This window comes from Marmota marmota, unplaced genomic scaffold (genome assembly GCF_001458135.2).
Source record: "Marmota marmota marmota unplaced genomic scaffold, marMar, whole genome shotgun sequence".
Taxonomy (NCBI): Eukaryota; Metazoa; Chordata; class Mammalia; order Rodentia; family Sciuridae; genus Marmota; species Marmota marmota.
This window is the reverse complement of record NW_026000249.1, coordinates 32,699,600-32,716,406: the sequence shown is the minus strand read 5'-3', so window position 1 is coordinate 32,716,406 and position 16,807 is coordinate 32,699,600. Positions and strand designations below refer to the sequence as shown.

Sequence of the window (16,807 nt, the reverse complement as noted above, 5' to 3'; positions counted from 1 at the left end):
GAAAAAACTTTTTAGTTTGAGTAAGTCCCATTTGTTGATTCTAGTTATTAACTTTTGTGCTATGGGTGTCCTATTGAGGAATTTGGAGCCCGACCCCACCGACTGTAGATCGTAGCCAACTTTTTCTTCTATCAGACGACGCGTCTCTGATTTGATATCAAGCTCCTTGATCCATTTTGAATTCACTTTTGTGCATGGCGAGAGTTTTTATTGTAAAAAGGAATTGGGTTTTATTGATTGCTGTTCACCAGTCTATTGAGATAATCATGTGATTTTTGCTTTTATTTCACTGATACAATGCATTATATTAATTGATTTTAGGATGGAAAACCACCCTTGCATCTTTAGGATAAACCCCATTTGATCATGGTATATAATATGTTTTATGTATTGCTATATGGCTTGTTAATAGTTTGTTTAGATATTCATCAGATATTTTATTTGAGAAAATACACCTTAGATATTTAAGCAACTGCTCATTAGGTTTTCTGTCTCTTACCACCGAACTGAGTCCTAACTCATGGTAATGTTTGCTTACCTACTTCTCTGAGTATCAGTAGCTTTATTTTAAAAAATGGTTAATCTTAGAGATAAGACCCAGGAAAAATTTTAAGTTCTTCATAGTCTTTCAATAAAGTCCTTAGTGCCCAACTTAGGAGCATCCTGATCCTTTGTATCCATCATGCTATAGTTTTGCAGTATCAACTATGTATAACCAGAATTTTGAAATAATGTTTGCCCTAGAAGAGTATGCTTGATGCTGGGCTATCCTCCCCTTCTCCCTCTTTCAAACCTTTACTTTCCTCTTTTATGACTAGATCCTGGTTTAGTTTAGAGCATTTCTAGAATGTACCCAGAATTCTGATGATCTAGGACTGAGGTTGTTTCGGGCCCAGTTGAAGCACAAAATGATGGACTCAGGGTCCTGTATTTAAACTAGACTCTGTTATGTACAAGCTGGGTAATCTTGAGCAAGTTACTTAAAGTATCTAAGCTTGTTTCCTCAGCAGCAAAAAGTTGGTCATAATGCTTAAATCACAGGATTGTTGTGAGAATTCAACTGCAATTAAGCATAGGTGTATATTACCTTATAGGTGCTCAATAAAATGTAGTCAATTATAGTAGTAATTGAAATAGTAATAATAGTACCTGAACCTGCTCTAATTTTCCACCAGTTTCCAGATGGGAGAAAGTAGCAAGATTTACCAGAGGACATTCTTCTACATTCAAAGTGTTTCCTATCTGACAATGATGACAATAAAGAAAACTACTTCCAGGAATACTGAGTGACATTATTTACCTGATTTTTCAGTACTCAGTGCTTAAAGTACAGCAGACTTACTTTCAGTGAATGTTAATTTCCATATAACACAACTTTCAAAAAGAACAAAAGAAAAGGGTAACTTATAAAGAAGGTAGGAGGTAATAAGTGCTTGAACATCAAATACTTTCTACAGCACCAGATTTTTTATTAATTAAGTGCAAATGGTGCAAAAATATCACGTGGATTAATTTCCTTTTAATACACAGAAGTTAATAATTAAAGGACAGAGTCTTTGAAAAATCTGTTTGTTGTTCTGCCAAAACCTAAATATTTGCAAAGTGGCATGCTGTACCTGGATTCCCTAAGACACATCAATCCCACCCATTATTAATCTAGCCCTTTAGAAACTGCTGTATCTTTGTGTTCCTCCACAAAATGTTTAAAGAAAATCATCAGACACAAAAGCAAGGAAATGAGTATATTTGATAAAGTACTTTGAAACTCTGATGTAAAAGATTTCTTAGTTATGTCTACTGCTAAGTTTATTAAGCACTTTCTATGTGGCAAGTATAATGTCAAGCAATTTGAATACATTTCAATTAATCCTCCAACATCATTACTGTGGTTACCTCTACTTTCACAATGAAGAAACTGAGGTTTAGATATATTAGGTAAAATTACAAAATCCAGGTCTTGAATCTAGGTCAGTAAAACCTCAGTTCTTAACCATTATATCTTCTACTAAATATGATGATGGTTGTTTAATAATGAAGTAATTTTTAATGCTTTAAAGCAGAAAGGCCAACTGAGACAAATTTTCATCTATGAAATTTTCATTGATTGCCTTCTGGTATACTCTATTAAGCCATGCTGTTGACAGCATCTGCCTTGATGCTCCCCATACCTCTGTTCTTAATTCTCCCCAACTTCTCTAAATCCTCCTCCACTCTCTGCCTCCCATTAACTAGTTCAAATAAATGAATGAGAAATTTGCCAATTTACCAAATCACTTAAAATTTATCTTACCTAACCATTTACCAAATTTCTAGCTATTCAAGTTGGCTGGGATAGTTTTAACAGTTTTTAGAAATTTTGTGTAGTTTAGATTACTGGCACAAAAATTTTATTGAGAGCAGTTTTGCAGCTGTTTTGCCACTGCCTTTCATCACAGATAGCTAAAGTTTAATGTATTCTATATTTTTCAATAGTTTGGATATATGACCTTTTAAGTGGAGAATTATTTGTGTATTTCAAATTACAAATGCTGAATATGTCTCAAATATCAAGGATTTCAGAACCAAAGTAGAGGGGTATTCTCCTCCAACTTATTTAAAATTCAGTTCTTAGCATTTTGTAATTATTTTCACTCATAAATTTTTTAAAAAACTACTTGGTAAAATGAATATTTCTTGTGCATTTTAGGCAGTGTCAAGAACTGGGAAGTGTCTGAGATTTTACTCTACTTGTAACAAAACAACTTAGTCTGACATAGTTTCATAGATATCAGTAGAAGACACAAGATTCCTCGGTCAGTAATAGACAGAGAAATAACAGTAGCTAGACTATTAGCAGATCTATGCAAATTCCCTGAGCTCCAATTCCCATAGGGTAATGGGAAGAGGGCCAGGTGATACCTATACAAACAATGGGTTGCATTACAGGAGAAGAACTCTGAAATTAAAGGAATCAAATGATTTAAAATAGAAAAGTAAGCATCCCTGCCTTTTTCTTAGGGGGAGACAATGTTCACTATAACAAGTATCTTTGGAAAGACAGTCCAGAACAAAGAACAGTTTTGTCTTGCTTATAAGATGTACAGGAACAAAGACCCATGGAAAATTGCCTCTCAATGGGCAGTTGAAAACTGCTCAAAGTTTGAAATGTGAATCATACAAGAAAATGAGGTTGAACTGAATTGGACTGACAAATCTATTACAAAAGGTCTGTAGTAAAATGGCTGCAGCAAACTGAAAATGAAACCCAAGCTGAACTATATTAACATAAAACTTTAAAAAATATTCAATGGCTGGTGAACCGATTCATTCAACATAAACTACTACAAATTTTATAGGTAAACAAATAAAGTTTTGGTGAATCAATAATACTAAATTGACAACAAAAAGGACCATGTCTTGGTCCTTTTTCTTTTTTTAACCACTGAGCCACATTCCCAGTCCATTTTTTATTTTATTTTATTTTTTATTTTGGGACAGGTTCTCTCTAAGTTGCTTTGGGCTTTGCTAAATTGCTGATGCTGGCTCTGAACTTGAGACCTTCCTACCTCAGCCTCCTGAGCCACTGGGATTAAAGGTGTGGGCTACCATGTCCAGCTGGGTCTGTTTTCTGTTGCTATAACTGAATAATTGATGTTGGATATTTATAAAGAGTAAAAATTTGTTATGTCATGATTTGGGGAGCTGGGAAGCCCAGGAGCATGGGGCCAGTATCTGTTCATCATCAGGTGAAGGCCTTTTCCATGCATCATAACATGGCAGAAGGCATTATGCAATGAGACAGAGAAAGCATGTCAGAGAGAGTTTGCTTTTATACCAGAGCCACTCCCATGATAATCCATTGATGTATAAGTGGATTAATCCACAAGGAAGGGAAGAACCCTCACTACTCAATCACTTCCCAAAAGTCCCACCTTTCAACATTGGGGACCAAATTTCCAACACATGAAATGTGTAGGACATATTTAAGCCATAGGAGCTATTCTGCAAGTTGAATCAATTTTTGGCAAAGTGGATCTTTGTTTGAATTGGCCTGCTTCCTAGGTCCACATTCAGTGTCCTGTTGCCTGTTAGATCACAGTCACAATTAGCTGTAAGATAAAGTGCTGAAAAGAAAGTTTTCCCCTTCTCCAGAACATCAGGTTATTTTTTAAGAGGAAGGGGCAAATTGGCAAGGTGCCCCCAAAGTAACTAATCTGTATTGTTAAATTGTTTAGCTCTCAATGGATGCATATTTGGGCACCTGCTAGCTTCTCAAAAACCTCACAAATGGGTTACATATGGATTACAATTTTTCAACCTGATTGGAGTTTCTGATTTGTTGACTTTTCTACCTGATCCAAAGACGTTATTCTTTTATTACTTCATTCCCTGTCCAGCTTAGCTCCCTCTGTTTATTATGTAATTTTTTTTTTTTTTTGCAAATTCTGCTACCTCTTTTGTTTCACTCTTCCTCACTCCAAATGGTCAGCCCTGGAAAATCTCAAACATTTGTGTGCTTTGTACTATACCTCTGAAGCTGAGTTTTGTTAGTGAATTACTCTACCAAACAAATAGGTATGCCTATTAATTGATAAATATCAACTCTAAGTGAGCATTTAATAACACCTGCCCATCTTACCAAAAATCTTAAATTTCTTTCTTAAAATGGTTTTCCCACTGTCCACAAGGATATTTCACATATAACCCGAATTTTCTATGTCTTCTTTTCCTCTATAAAAGTGCTGCTTTGTGATTTTTGTGGTCTGTACACACTTTTGCCTTCATAGGTCCCTTCCTCCATTAAAAAATAGTGGCAATTATGTTTATGCAATGAGTTGGCATAAAGGTAACTATAATCTAGATTTGATTCATTTATTGTTAGTATATTCCTTTTTTTCTCCTGATTTCAAAAGAAATTAAAATTAAAACATTTTCATGGCTCCTAAAATGATTACGGTCCCTAGGCTGTCACTGTGACTGTGCCTTGTGGATAAGTCAGCCCTTTTCCTCAGGACCTCATCATCTATGACCTTGCTTTTACTGTATTTAAAATACAGGACAGAGTTTCCTCATCTTGCCTTGTAGAGCTTGGGAATAAGACCTGGATAAGAGATGTAGAATGTGAGTTTCTCTATACAGTAGGGTTTCTTAGCCTTGACACTCATAATGTTTGGGAGTGAATGATCTTTTGCTATGGGGAACTTTCTGGTACATTGTAAGATATTTAGTAGCATCCTTGAATTCTCATCTCTAAATATCAGTAGCAGCCATGACACAAAAATGTCTTCATACATTGCCAATTGGGTCTGGGTAGAAGAACAGTTTTTGGTTGAGCATCACTGATATACAGATTTAAGTTGAAGTCTTGGTAGTGGGTGAGTTTTTCATGGAAATAACTCATAAGAATAAGAAGAGAAGAAGGTATTGTGAACTCCAAATGTGAGGGACTAGCAAAAGAAAAAGAATCATCAGAGAATACTATCCCTTACTCCTAATCTGGGGCTGACCTGAAGGATTTAATTAGAAAGATTCAAATGTCCACTACTTTTTAATGAGATAGCTGAGCAAGGAATTTATACTCATCTACCTGGACCATCTCAAAGGTGAGAAAATCCCCCACTGTCATTGGCATTTCTGTCTAAAGATGAAGGGTTGACATAAACAACCTCTGATAATTTGCATAAGCACCTAAGTTTCTGAGAGAGAGAGATCATTGTCATCACTATAAATGAGAGATAGATACTACAAAACCATAGACCTTCTTGATTTTTTTTTAAATTAAAGGTCAGAGCTGTGACTTCTGTGGGTTATGTGGAATTGTGCAGATACCACATTCCTTGCTAAATTCGGTGTCCTTGTAGGTGTTACTCCTCGAGAAATCTTTTCAACTCCTAACTCATTTCAGCATCTGCTTCACAGAAGATTCTACCAGCACAGGAGTAGAGTTATTTCCTGTTTTCACAATAATGAAAAAAAAAATGTAAAATGTGCATTGTTCTCAGTTCCCAAATCATAATCCATACTCTTCTTTCTAAATGTGAACCCATTTATATAAATGTTCATAATCTTGATCATATACATGTACACATGCTACATACAGAATACAAATTTTTTACTTAAAATGAGTAGCATAGGCACTCTTCCAAAAAGGGGAACTGTAACTCATCATTTACATAGTTTCTACTCATCATGTTTTTTTTTTCCTCACATGAAGAGCATTTAACTTCATTTCTGTTTGAGTCTCCTCATGAGATGAATAAACTCATTGCTGACATTCAAGGAATATTGTGCTTGTGGTGGATGCAATAGACCCTATGGTCTCTTTAGGATCTCAATGCCCTCATTTGAGTAGGGATAATTCATTCATGGTGCCACAAGCAAGACTATCTGTGAGTGGTCTACTCAGTTATGTCCCTACAACTGTGGCCAGATCTGCAAGCTGGACAGGGCCATAGCAGTGTGTGGGTCCTCCTAGGTTTATGCATAGGCAAGAAAAATTTCCACTATGTTCCCTTTAAATCCTTGAAATGCTTGGGAAGCTCATACTTACTAATTTTACAGTTGTAAAGTCCAAGAAATAAGTTAATCAAAGGATTTTCTGCCTGGTAAACTCTCTGACTTGGATTCCACTGGCATTTGTTAAAATATTCTTTCAATTGTGCAGTAAGCAGAGTTCCAAGATGGCTCCCATGTTCACACCCTATATAATGTTCTCCCTGTGAGTGCAGACAGAACTGGTGATGTGGTTATAACCAACAGAATATGATAAAGATGATGGAGTGTCTCTCCTGTGGCTAATTGATGATTTATGTAGAAGTCTCTGAGCAGACTTGTTCTTCTGATGACCTTGAAGAAGAAAGTTGTCAAAAGTTCAACTACAAGGAAATTAATCCTTCTAATAACCTGAGGGAAACTGGAAGCTGATCCTTTCCCAGATTGAGCCTTTGATGAGAACAAAGTCTGAGTGACACCTTGGTTGCAGTCTTGTGACACAAGCTTCTCTGCGGCTGGACTCTTACAGATACTGTGAGATAATAAATGAGTATTGTTTTAAGCTGATATATTCATGGTAATTTGTTCTGCAAAAATAGGCAACTAATATAAGCTGTCTATTTTAAATTCTTGCTTTTTTCTCTTCCACCTCAGTGTTTATTGAAGGCTGTAAATCTGGTTTTTGTTCATTTCAGAATAAGCCTTTAACATTTTTATGGAAAAGCATATTTTAATACTTTTTTCCAAACTATTGGTAAAACTCAAAAATATTCAAATGCTTTATGATCATGAAACTCTGTTAGTAAAGTTCAAATGATTATTAATCAGAATACAGTTGGTCTTATTCATATTTCACATTGACATTCAGTTTGACCTCTGTTTCCTAAATGTTTCATTTGCATTCATTCATGAAAAATAAAGCAAAACAAAAAAGACTCCCTTTCCCTCAAACCCCTAAACAATCTAGAACAGACTTTTTGGCTAATGGATGATTTTAATCCCAGCCATAAAACATTTGGGTAGTACATTTTCACTAAATTGCCTACTAAATTATATTTCTTAAAGGAAGTATAGGACAATTTAAACATTTCAACGTTTTAAAATTACTGTACCAGTGATTGTTATGTAAGTAGCTGAGTTCCATATTTTAGTGATACAGAGAAGAAAATCAATGGAGAAAGAAATGTGTGGTTTTTTTTTTTGGTGGTGGGTTCATGGTTTATATCCCTAGGGGGAAGGCTAATGTGAGTTATACACAAATCATTTTCTAGAGTGATCATGTGGCATGCTTATTTGATTGCTCTAGATAATGTATTAATAAACACATTTCAATATTTTGCACAATTTGAAGCCTTCTTTATCGCTTGAAATGGAAATTATTATCCAAATTTCATTTGAAAGAGTGAGCCTGATCTCTCAGCAAGTAGCACAAAAGGGATGTGATAGATAGTGCATGGCAAACGAAAGAGGTTTGGCATGAATTATAAATGTTCTGTAATATCTTTATACATCTTTAAGAATGAATGTCTGATTGCCTTAGTCTGCCCTTTTTCTTTCTTTCTCTTTTAATAGAAAGTAGATGGCTTACTATATTCATTTGGAAAAGTATCTCAACATGCCTGTAGTTGTAAAATTCCTGGGAAGTGAGGTATGTAGATCAGTTAATATCTTTTTTTATAGAATTTGAGATGCATCCTTCCTTATCAAGGGAAGAATATATGCTTAGAAAGCTTTTTTAAATGAGAGAATTGTAAAACGGAGAATATAATACATAAAAATGGCTTAAAATACAAACTACTTTAGAAAAACTATTAGGTTGTAGACTGGGAAAGCTGAAAAGAGGAATAAATGCTACATGGCAAAGACTTCAAAGGTGACAGAGACATTTGAAGAAAGTTGTCATAAGTTTTGGATTTTGAAGAATATCTAGAAGATAAAAGGTTTTAAAACAATAGAAAATAGTATGCATGATTTTTTAGTTGAAAAATTATAATTTTATTTAACTTGAGAAGAAATGAACACTTTTTAAAGGCATGAAGATAAAAAAGTCAGCTGTATTCCCTTTCTCATACATAGAATGTAGAAATTCCTTCATAGATCATTTTAGCTTTAAAGATATTTTAATAAACACATGTCATAATTTGTAGCCCTCTACAACTTTTGAACAGCTGATTTTGGAAAATGGCACCCCTTATGAGTCTTGCTTTCCCAATATAGAAGCCAGAAACTCACTTTCCCAGCCTTCCTTACAGCTCTCTGTAAAAAATGAAGTGAGATTCTAGCTTAAAAGGAGACAAATACACAGAAGCAGATGTTTTCTGAAAAAGGTGATGGCAGAGACAATGGTTTTCAGGGACAAATGATGGCAGCACAGCACACATTGCCTAATATCAATAGGACAATTTGGTTCTGTCTGCTCCCAGTGTTAGCAATAGTGGGATCCTTTCTGAAGCCATCCTGTAGCATCATTTTGATGTTGTGCCTTCCCATGTTCTCTCAGGGGATATGTGTGGTCCTCTCAAAGGGTCTATTGAGGCATCTAATATCTGTTGCATATGTATTCTGCTTAACCAGCTATAGCAAGTCTTGATATTTGCAATCAACAACTCAGACTGATATAAATTCTTTTCTAAACAAAACAGCTATGAAACCCTAGGTACAAAGGGGTCATCAACAGATAGCTTCTCTAAAAGTGTTGCAATTTTACTTAATCCAGAATTTTAAAAAAAATACCTTGAAGAAGTTCTTTTTAAGTCAGCAATTTACTAAAAACAATTAGGAAATTAACACATCTCAAATGTGTGCAGTAGAATAAGATAAGTAGAGTACAAAACAGTTGGTAGGTCTGTTTTCTTACATGAAATAAAAAAAATCTATTTCTAAAATAATCATATATAGTCCAGTACAAATAAAAAGTAGTAGAGATGTAAGGTGGGGGTGGCAAGAATAGAAGTTAATTGGAGTAGACAAAGGGGAATGAAGGGAAGGGAGTGGAAATGGGAATAGGAAAGACAGTAGAATGAATTGGACAAAACTTTCCTCTGCTCATATATGAATACATGAACATTGAAACTCCACATCATGTTCAACCAGAAGAATGGGAAGTGATACTCCATGTATGTATGATATGCCAAAATGCACTCTACTGTCATGTATATCTAAAAAAAATTAAAAAAAGAAAAAACAAGTAGTAGAGGTATAAATGAAACTATAATTGTGGACTATAAATTGTAGAATGTTGGTAATTACTAAATCTGGGTGATGAATATTCTATTTATGTGTTTCAAAATGTTCTTAATAAAAAGGTTAAATTTAAAAACTATCATCAATTAAGGATCTAATATTAATTAAAAAACATACTTCCCTTTTATCTTTAAAATGAGGGAGAGAAAAAATACCAAACATTATTTAGAAATTTGGATATTATTATCTACCAAAGCAATTGAACTAAGTGAGAAAAATTTACAAACAACAAGAGATAGACATCACTATTATTTAGTTCATTTTTGTTCTAAATTTCTCAGGAATAGTTTATTTATTTACACCACAAAATTTTAATTAGTGTCTGCCATGTGTTGGCATTATTCTAGGTGCTTGATATATATAAGGAAATAAAACAAATATCCTTGTCCTTACCTTAAGTATCTACTATATGTATCGCCTTAAATCTCAATGAATGATTTTTCTACATCCCTTTAGTCTGCAAGCCTAATTGTCTAATTTTGTAAAAAATTAAATCTATCTTTTGTTTCTATGGTTTAGAACCATAAGATTTTATAGTTGAAAGGAAGTTTAGATTGCATAAATTTAACTCCTCATTTTATTATAATTGAAAATAATACTTTGCCTTTGTAGAGCCTTTTATAAGTTACAACATGCCTTCCCAAGACCCAGACAGGATAAGTGACTTGCCAAGTTTATACTGCCTATTAGTAGTTGAACAAAGACCTCCCAATTTGAGCTTTGCTTCTCTTTCGGCTTCAGCAAACTTTGCTTGCTTCAATGCTGTGGTTATGGTTGACCAGAAAGACATTAACCTAAAAATCCTACTATCTATACATTCTGGGTTTGTTCCTCTTGACTCTATTGCTCTCTACCTTCCTTATCCTGTCCCCCTCCTTCAATGGCTCTAAATTGATCTTGCAAATGATTAAGATATGACTTCCTCTTGGGCACTAACATCTTCAAATGCTGCCATTCCTTAAGCACTGTTCAGCTAGGCTCTCCTAATTCAGTCTTTCATATTCTTCGATAACATTCTTTCTTCATTCTTCTAAAAAACTTCTCAGCACATTTTTGCCCACCGTCCAGTTATCTTTATGTTTCAGATGTCTACGTATCCAATAATGAACAAAGAATGCCCCTCACCTAGGGCTGACAATTGTACTGTTGTATTTAATTGCTTCCATATCATGTAGCATTCTGTTTCTGTCTTCATCATGTTATATGTACTCACAAGTTTTGGTTCATCAAATCACTAGAGTCTAAGATCTCTTAGAAAATATTAGAAATTCAGGCCATGTCAAAAGTACTTCCAACTACTGTTTTAAGATAGCCTACCCACTCAGTTACTGTTTAGACACCTGATATCTGATCTCATCTCTCTCTCTCTTTCTCAATATGAAGTGTTGACACATTTAGATTATCTATTACTGTATAAAAAGCACTCTCAATAACCTTGTGGCTCAAAACAACTTATTATTATCTCTCAAGATCCTATGGATTGACTGGGCTCATCTAAGTGGTTCTTGGGTTTTTAGGTGGTTTCAAGTCAATCGGCAGTTGGAGTCAAGAAGAGGTTCAACTGAGCTGGAGGTCCAAGATGGCTTCTTTAGCAACATGTCTTGCTCATCAGCTGAATGCTTGAAACAGCTAGGATTTTGCTAGGCATTTCTCTCTCCATTCTTCCTCTTCATGTGCCAGCTTGCGTTTCCTCCAAGCACAGTGGTCTCAGGTAGTCAGACTTCTTACATGGCAGATGGCTTCTTACTGAGTGAGTATTCCAGAGACCAAGGTGGAAGCTGCAAGGTTTTTTTTAGACCTCAAAAGGAGGGGACTACACAAAGGTGTGAGTACCAGGAGATGCAGTTCATTGAGTGGGTAAGAGGGCACTTCTGGTGACCACCTGCCTCCTTTCACACACATAGGCTTACACAATCACATTAAGGGAAGTGGGATCTGCAGCTAGAGCTGAAGTTTTGCTGTTAGTCCACCTGGCTAGCAGGACTCTTTTTTTTTAAAACAAATATAATTGCCTAAAATACAGCCTTCATTTTTTGGTTAAGCATAGTAGATCCAGAGTTCCTTTTAATTAAACAAAAGAAGAAAAATAAGAACTTTGAACTTAGATGACTTGCATCTCTTTAAACTATATTTAATCTCCCATTTATTAGAGCATGTGATAATAACCCAGACTTTGTTCTGTTGATGGCTGGAGGCAGACCTGCCACCATTCTAGGGCTGACAAGCCAAAACAGGTGAGCCCTCCCTGCGTGACTCACCTTGGTAGGAGTGATTACTACCCAGCTCTGGGCCAAGGGACCACCTGCCTCCTTTCACACACACAGATTCACCCACAGCCTGAAGCATCTTCTGCATCCTTTCAGAGATGGTGAACTAAACACGTGTGGGGAGACATCCAAATGCTTTTCTTTCCAGCAAGAGAGACATTTTGTGAAGTCTTTGGCAGCATGTTGGCTGGCAATGTCATCTGGCTGGCACACTCTTCCTGCATTGAGTTATGGCACTGCCACCTCTACTCTGGAGAGTTTCGAAATTTCATTTTGCACACCCTGTAAGATGTGAGTCATTCAATTTGCAAAGGAGGAGGAGGAGGAGGCAGCCATCTGCTAGTCATGAGCAGATGACAAATACCCTGCACTGCGAATTTCCATCCTCATTTCACAATATTTAAGTAAACACATTTTGTAACCATTTTTTTCAGAGTTCCTTAGTGCTCCAAATGGATTTTTTTTTTTTTTTGGTAAACAATATATAAAAACCACTTCTCTCTCCTTCAAAAAACTGATTTACCAAAGTGATACTGAAGGCAACCATTGCAAAGTGCTATCTGTTGAATAGCTGAAAGAAAAAGTACAAATCTGAATTGAATGATTAAACCCCATGCCATTTCAGAACAATCCAGCTGAGTTTCCAGGGCTGAGGCGTTTCCCTCATGCACAGCTCCATGCTGACCCCTACTGTCTGCCTACAAGAATCCCCCAAATATCGCCCATCCAAAACAAAGAGTTTCCAAATAGCATCTATTTAACATCTCTTTGTGTTATGATATGAGAAAGAGGGAAATTGAAGAGAAAAAAGATATACGCTCTACCTTTAAATTATGAGAGGCAGATTACATGCATAAAATAACTGAGAATTACTGTGAGATCTCATTTTGTGTTAGCTTCAAGCTGTGCAACATGGCTCCATGTGGAATTTATTCAAATCTTTACCACCTTTATCTGAAAACACTAGCTATAACAACAAAATAAATAGTAAAATAGAAATAGGAAATTTTCAGAGAGAAAGGTGAATGCAAATGTGTGAACCAAAAAGGTCATCCTAAAATTCAGAAGAAGAAAAAAATAAAATAAAGGAAGTAGGATGTATTGCTTAGAAAACTTGCTAAAATGAAGAAGGAAGATTCTCATGTATTAAGTAGGATTTTTTTTCTTGGTATTAAATTCTGAACAAAAATCCCCTGGGGTTTTTATGGCATATCCCCAGTGGTACAGGACTGGCATGCTCCTTAGGATTTGTTCTTCCACTGCAGGAACAAACCAAGTAAGGGTGTTTCTTTTAACTTTGATGAGAAAAAAAGGGTGTGCCATTGAAAAAATGAAATATATCCCTGCTGACAAACAGAGAAAGTGAGAAATGGACCTGCTGGCAGCCAGATCATGATGTTCTCAACTCACATAAACAGTGCTGGGACAAGACCACCTCACAATCATACTTGGAACAAGAAAGATAAAGTCCCTATGGCAGTCACAAAAATAATGAAACATTCTCCTTTTCTGACTATCATAAGTGACTACTGTTTTCTTTTTTTCTTTACCTGTGATAATTCCAGCTTCTATGAAAACTCTTGAGATGCCCATCAATAAATTGTCCTTGCTGCTTGAGAGAGTCCAATCCAAAATTGGCCCCTGCTTCCAAATTTTCCTGGAAACCACTCAGAGAATACCCAGTTCTAAAGAGAGACCCCTGCCTGCTGTTTCCAAGGGCCTCAGGACTCCTCTGTTATTTATTCTCTTTTGTGACAGTTCAACAAAACCTAACTTTTTGGTTACATATTCTCGTTTGTGGCAGTTAGTTCAACAAAACCTAACTTTTTAAAATACAAATGTGTTCTTGAAGAACACTTTTGATTGTTGAAGTTTCATAGCATGGATCACTACCTAGTGAAGGTGACTCTAAAACAGCTTAAATGAATATTAACACTGTTTCTGGTCTCTCCCATTGAGAGCAGTGTGCCTAATGGAGACAGCAATAACTTGTCCCTCAGACAATCTTACCTAAATATTCCTTAGTTGTGCAGATTTTCAGTATGAGGTCACTTGCAGCTAGATGAAGATTATACTTTCTTAATGTAAATCTCAGTTCATGAGCTGGTATTCTGTTCCTGGTTGAAATTAGATCCATGTTGTCTGGGGAGTCCCTGACAAATAAGAATATTTTTTTTTTCATTGTAGCAGGTACTGCCATTTCTTGGCCCATATCCCTCTTCTTCTTTTTACTTTTTCTATTAAACTCCTTTCACAGCTTCAGTATCTAGCATCCCACACCAAACCTGGAGTTATCTCCCAAATGTAGAGAACTGGAAATTTCTAGGAGTTGACATTGACCACCAATTCCTATCTCCAGGCCCTTGGCCAATGACCTTGGTCAATGACAGGGAAGCTGCTTCACTTGCTTTAAGTTGGATCAACTGAGAGGTGCCTTCCAGAGCTCCCCTGAAGGATCAGACTGAGGCTGGGACTTGACTGTGCTTGGATTCTTTCCCAGCCCTGTCTTGCTTCCCCCATTGCCTTATTGATTTCCCCTGGAATCACTTCCTTAATAAATAATTTGCACAAAATCCTCACCTCAGGCTCTGTTTCATAAGTGTCAATTTATGACATTCATCTAGCCCTCCCTATATCCATACAAAGTAGCAATTAGATAATTTTCCAGATGAAGAAAGTCTTACAGAGGTTGCCAGGCCAGCCCATGGCTTCGCAGTTGGCACTCAGTGGGATAGACCTAAAATCCTCATTTCTATGACCTACAAGGATAGGGTGCTTCATGTTTTTATTATGCCTCATTGTCTCTCCTTTGTGGCCTTGTATTTGGTCTTACCTCCCTTCTGTGGTCACACAGAAGGAATTTTCTGATACATGGAGTAGGAAGAAAAAGCCCAAATGTGCTTCCCTAAGCATCTGATGCATAATTGTTTATGCTGCCATCTGAGGCATGGTTTTCCTGTCTGCAAATGCAGATCAGGATTCATTGTCATCCCCTCTTCCTTGACCTTAGGACACATCACTGTAGTTTGTGGTAGACAATCCTCCTCACTGACCTCCAATCTACTACCTCTCTGAGACTTCATCAGACAACATCAAAGTCATAGCCTCAAAAGAATGTGTGACTTCTATCCACTCCATTATATAGTACAGTCTTTTCTCAGTCCTATGTGATCTTGCCCACCTGCCACCCCAGAAAAATGAGGTGACACCCCATATACAGTGATTTTCATTGTGATGCTAGCTTTTTGAATAATAATTTACATGAGGAAGAAAGATTCTACTTTACTACTCCCAAACCACTTAATACTGAGGTCACTCTTAGGCTTGGACTACCTTTCATCTCTCATATACAATATGTACTAAAGGGAAGGGTGAAGGATCTGCAATACCTGACTCTCACATTCCATTGCCAGCATTACATAGAAGGGCCAGTCATTGGTAGAAGGTGGAAATGGAAGGCAGGAAAGTTCCTAATATCTCAGAGCCAGAGGGGGCTTGTTTTAGTCAGCTTTTTTGCTGCTGTGACTAAAAGATCTGACCAGCACAACTGTAGAGGAGGAAAAAGTTTATTTGGGGGCTCACAATTTCAGAAGTCTCAGTACACACAGTCTCAGCCAGCTCCATTCCTTGGGGCTTGAGGTGAGGGTGAACATCATGGTGAAAGAATGTTGCAGACGCAAGCAGCTCACATGATGATCAGAAAGTAGACAGAGACTCCACTCACCAGATACAAATTATATACCCCAAAGGCATGCCTACCATGTCCACTTCCTACAGCCACACCCCACCTGCCTCCAGTTACCACCCAGTTAATCCCATCAGGGATTAATTGGGTTAAGGCTCTCACAACCTAATCATTTCCCCTCTGAACCCTCTCACATTATCTCACATGTGAGATTTTGGGGGACACCTCACATCCAAACCATAACAGGGCTTTAACCATAACAAAGTCCTATTGTGATTCCAGTATAGGCAACCTTGCAGCAGCAGACCAACCATGAGGTTGCCATGACCTATGACCTAACACTTTCATTGGCAATGGAGCTTATTGGTAAAATTCACAGGGAGATTGTCCTCTCCCTGTGCTGAAGCCCCTTCACTGAACATAGTAAAGTTTATTTAGCCCAAGCAAACAGAAAGGAAACAGAAGTGTGTGTGTGTGTGTGTGTGTGTGTGTACCTGTTCACACACATTAGGACAGGATGGGTTGAAAAATTTAAATAAGAATGTGATGAATTTTACTTTCCTGAGCTTTAATCTTTTTTGTATTTTTTTATTTAGGTACAGGGTCTCACTGAGTTGCTTAGCACCTTGCCATTGCTGAGGCTGGCTTTGAACTCACGATCCTCCCACCTCAGCCTTCTGAGCTGCTGGGATTACAGGCATGCACCGCTGTGCCCAGCTCGTGAGCCTTAATCTTAACCATTACTTCTCCTGAATATTCATCAAAAGAGCTTATGTCTGTTTGCTTAAGAATTCAAAGTCAGTCCTATGGGTGGGGGGAAGACTAAGCATTCTAGGTAGTATAACTTGAGAAGCATCAAGTTCTTCACCAGTGCCTGAAATTTAATCAGTAGCTTCAATCCATTAAGTTAAGGTTCATTTCCAGAAAGCTCTGGATAACATGAAGAGGGGAACAAACAAATCCACAACCATGGGCACTTAAAGCTCTATGAGAATTCATTTACCAGTTCAGCAAGGCTCTACAAAGAAGCTATTAGAGCTAATAAATGAATTCAGCAAAGTGGCAGGATATAAAATCAACACGCATAAATCAAAGGCATTCCTGTATATCAGTGACAAATCCTCTGAAATGGAAATGAGGA

General features: G+C 36.8%; 1 long non-coding RNA gene across 1 annotated transcript; it reads left to right on the top strand.

Moving 5' to 3' along the window:
• The first annotated feature begins 32 nt into the window (after window positions 1-32).
• LOC125614121 lies at window positions 33-16,807 on the top strand. The gene is made up of 4 exons (XR_007344763.1): window positions 33-43; window positions 3,709-3,713; window positions 13,654-13,663; window positions 16,678-16,807. It is a non-coding gene; the product is annotated as an uncharacterized LOC125614121 (long non-coding RNA).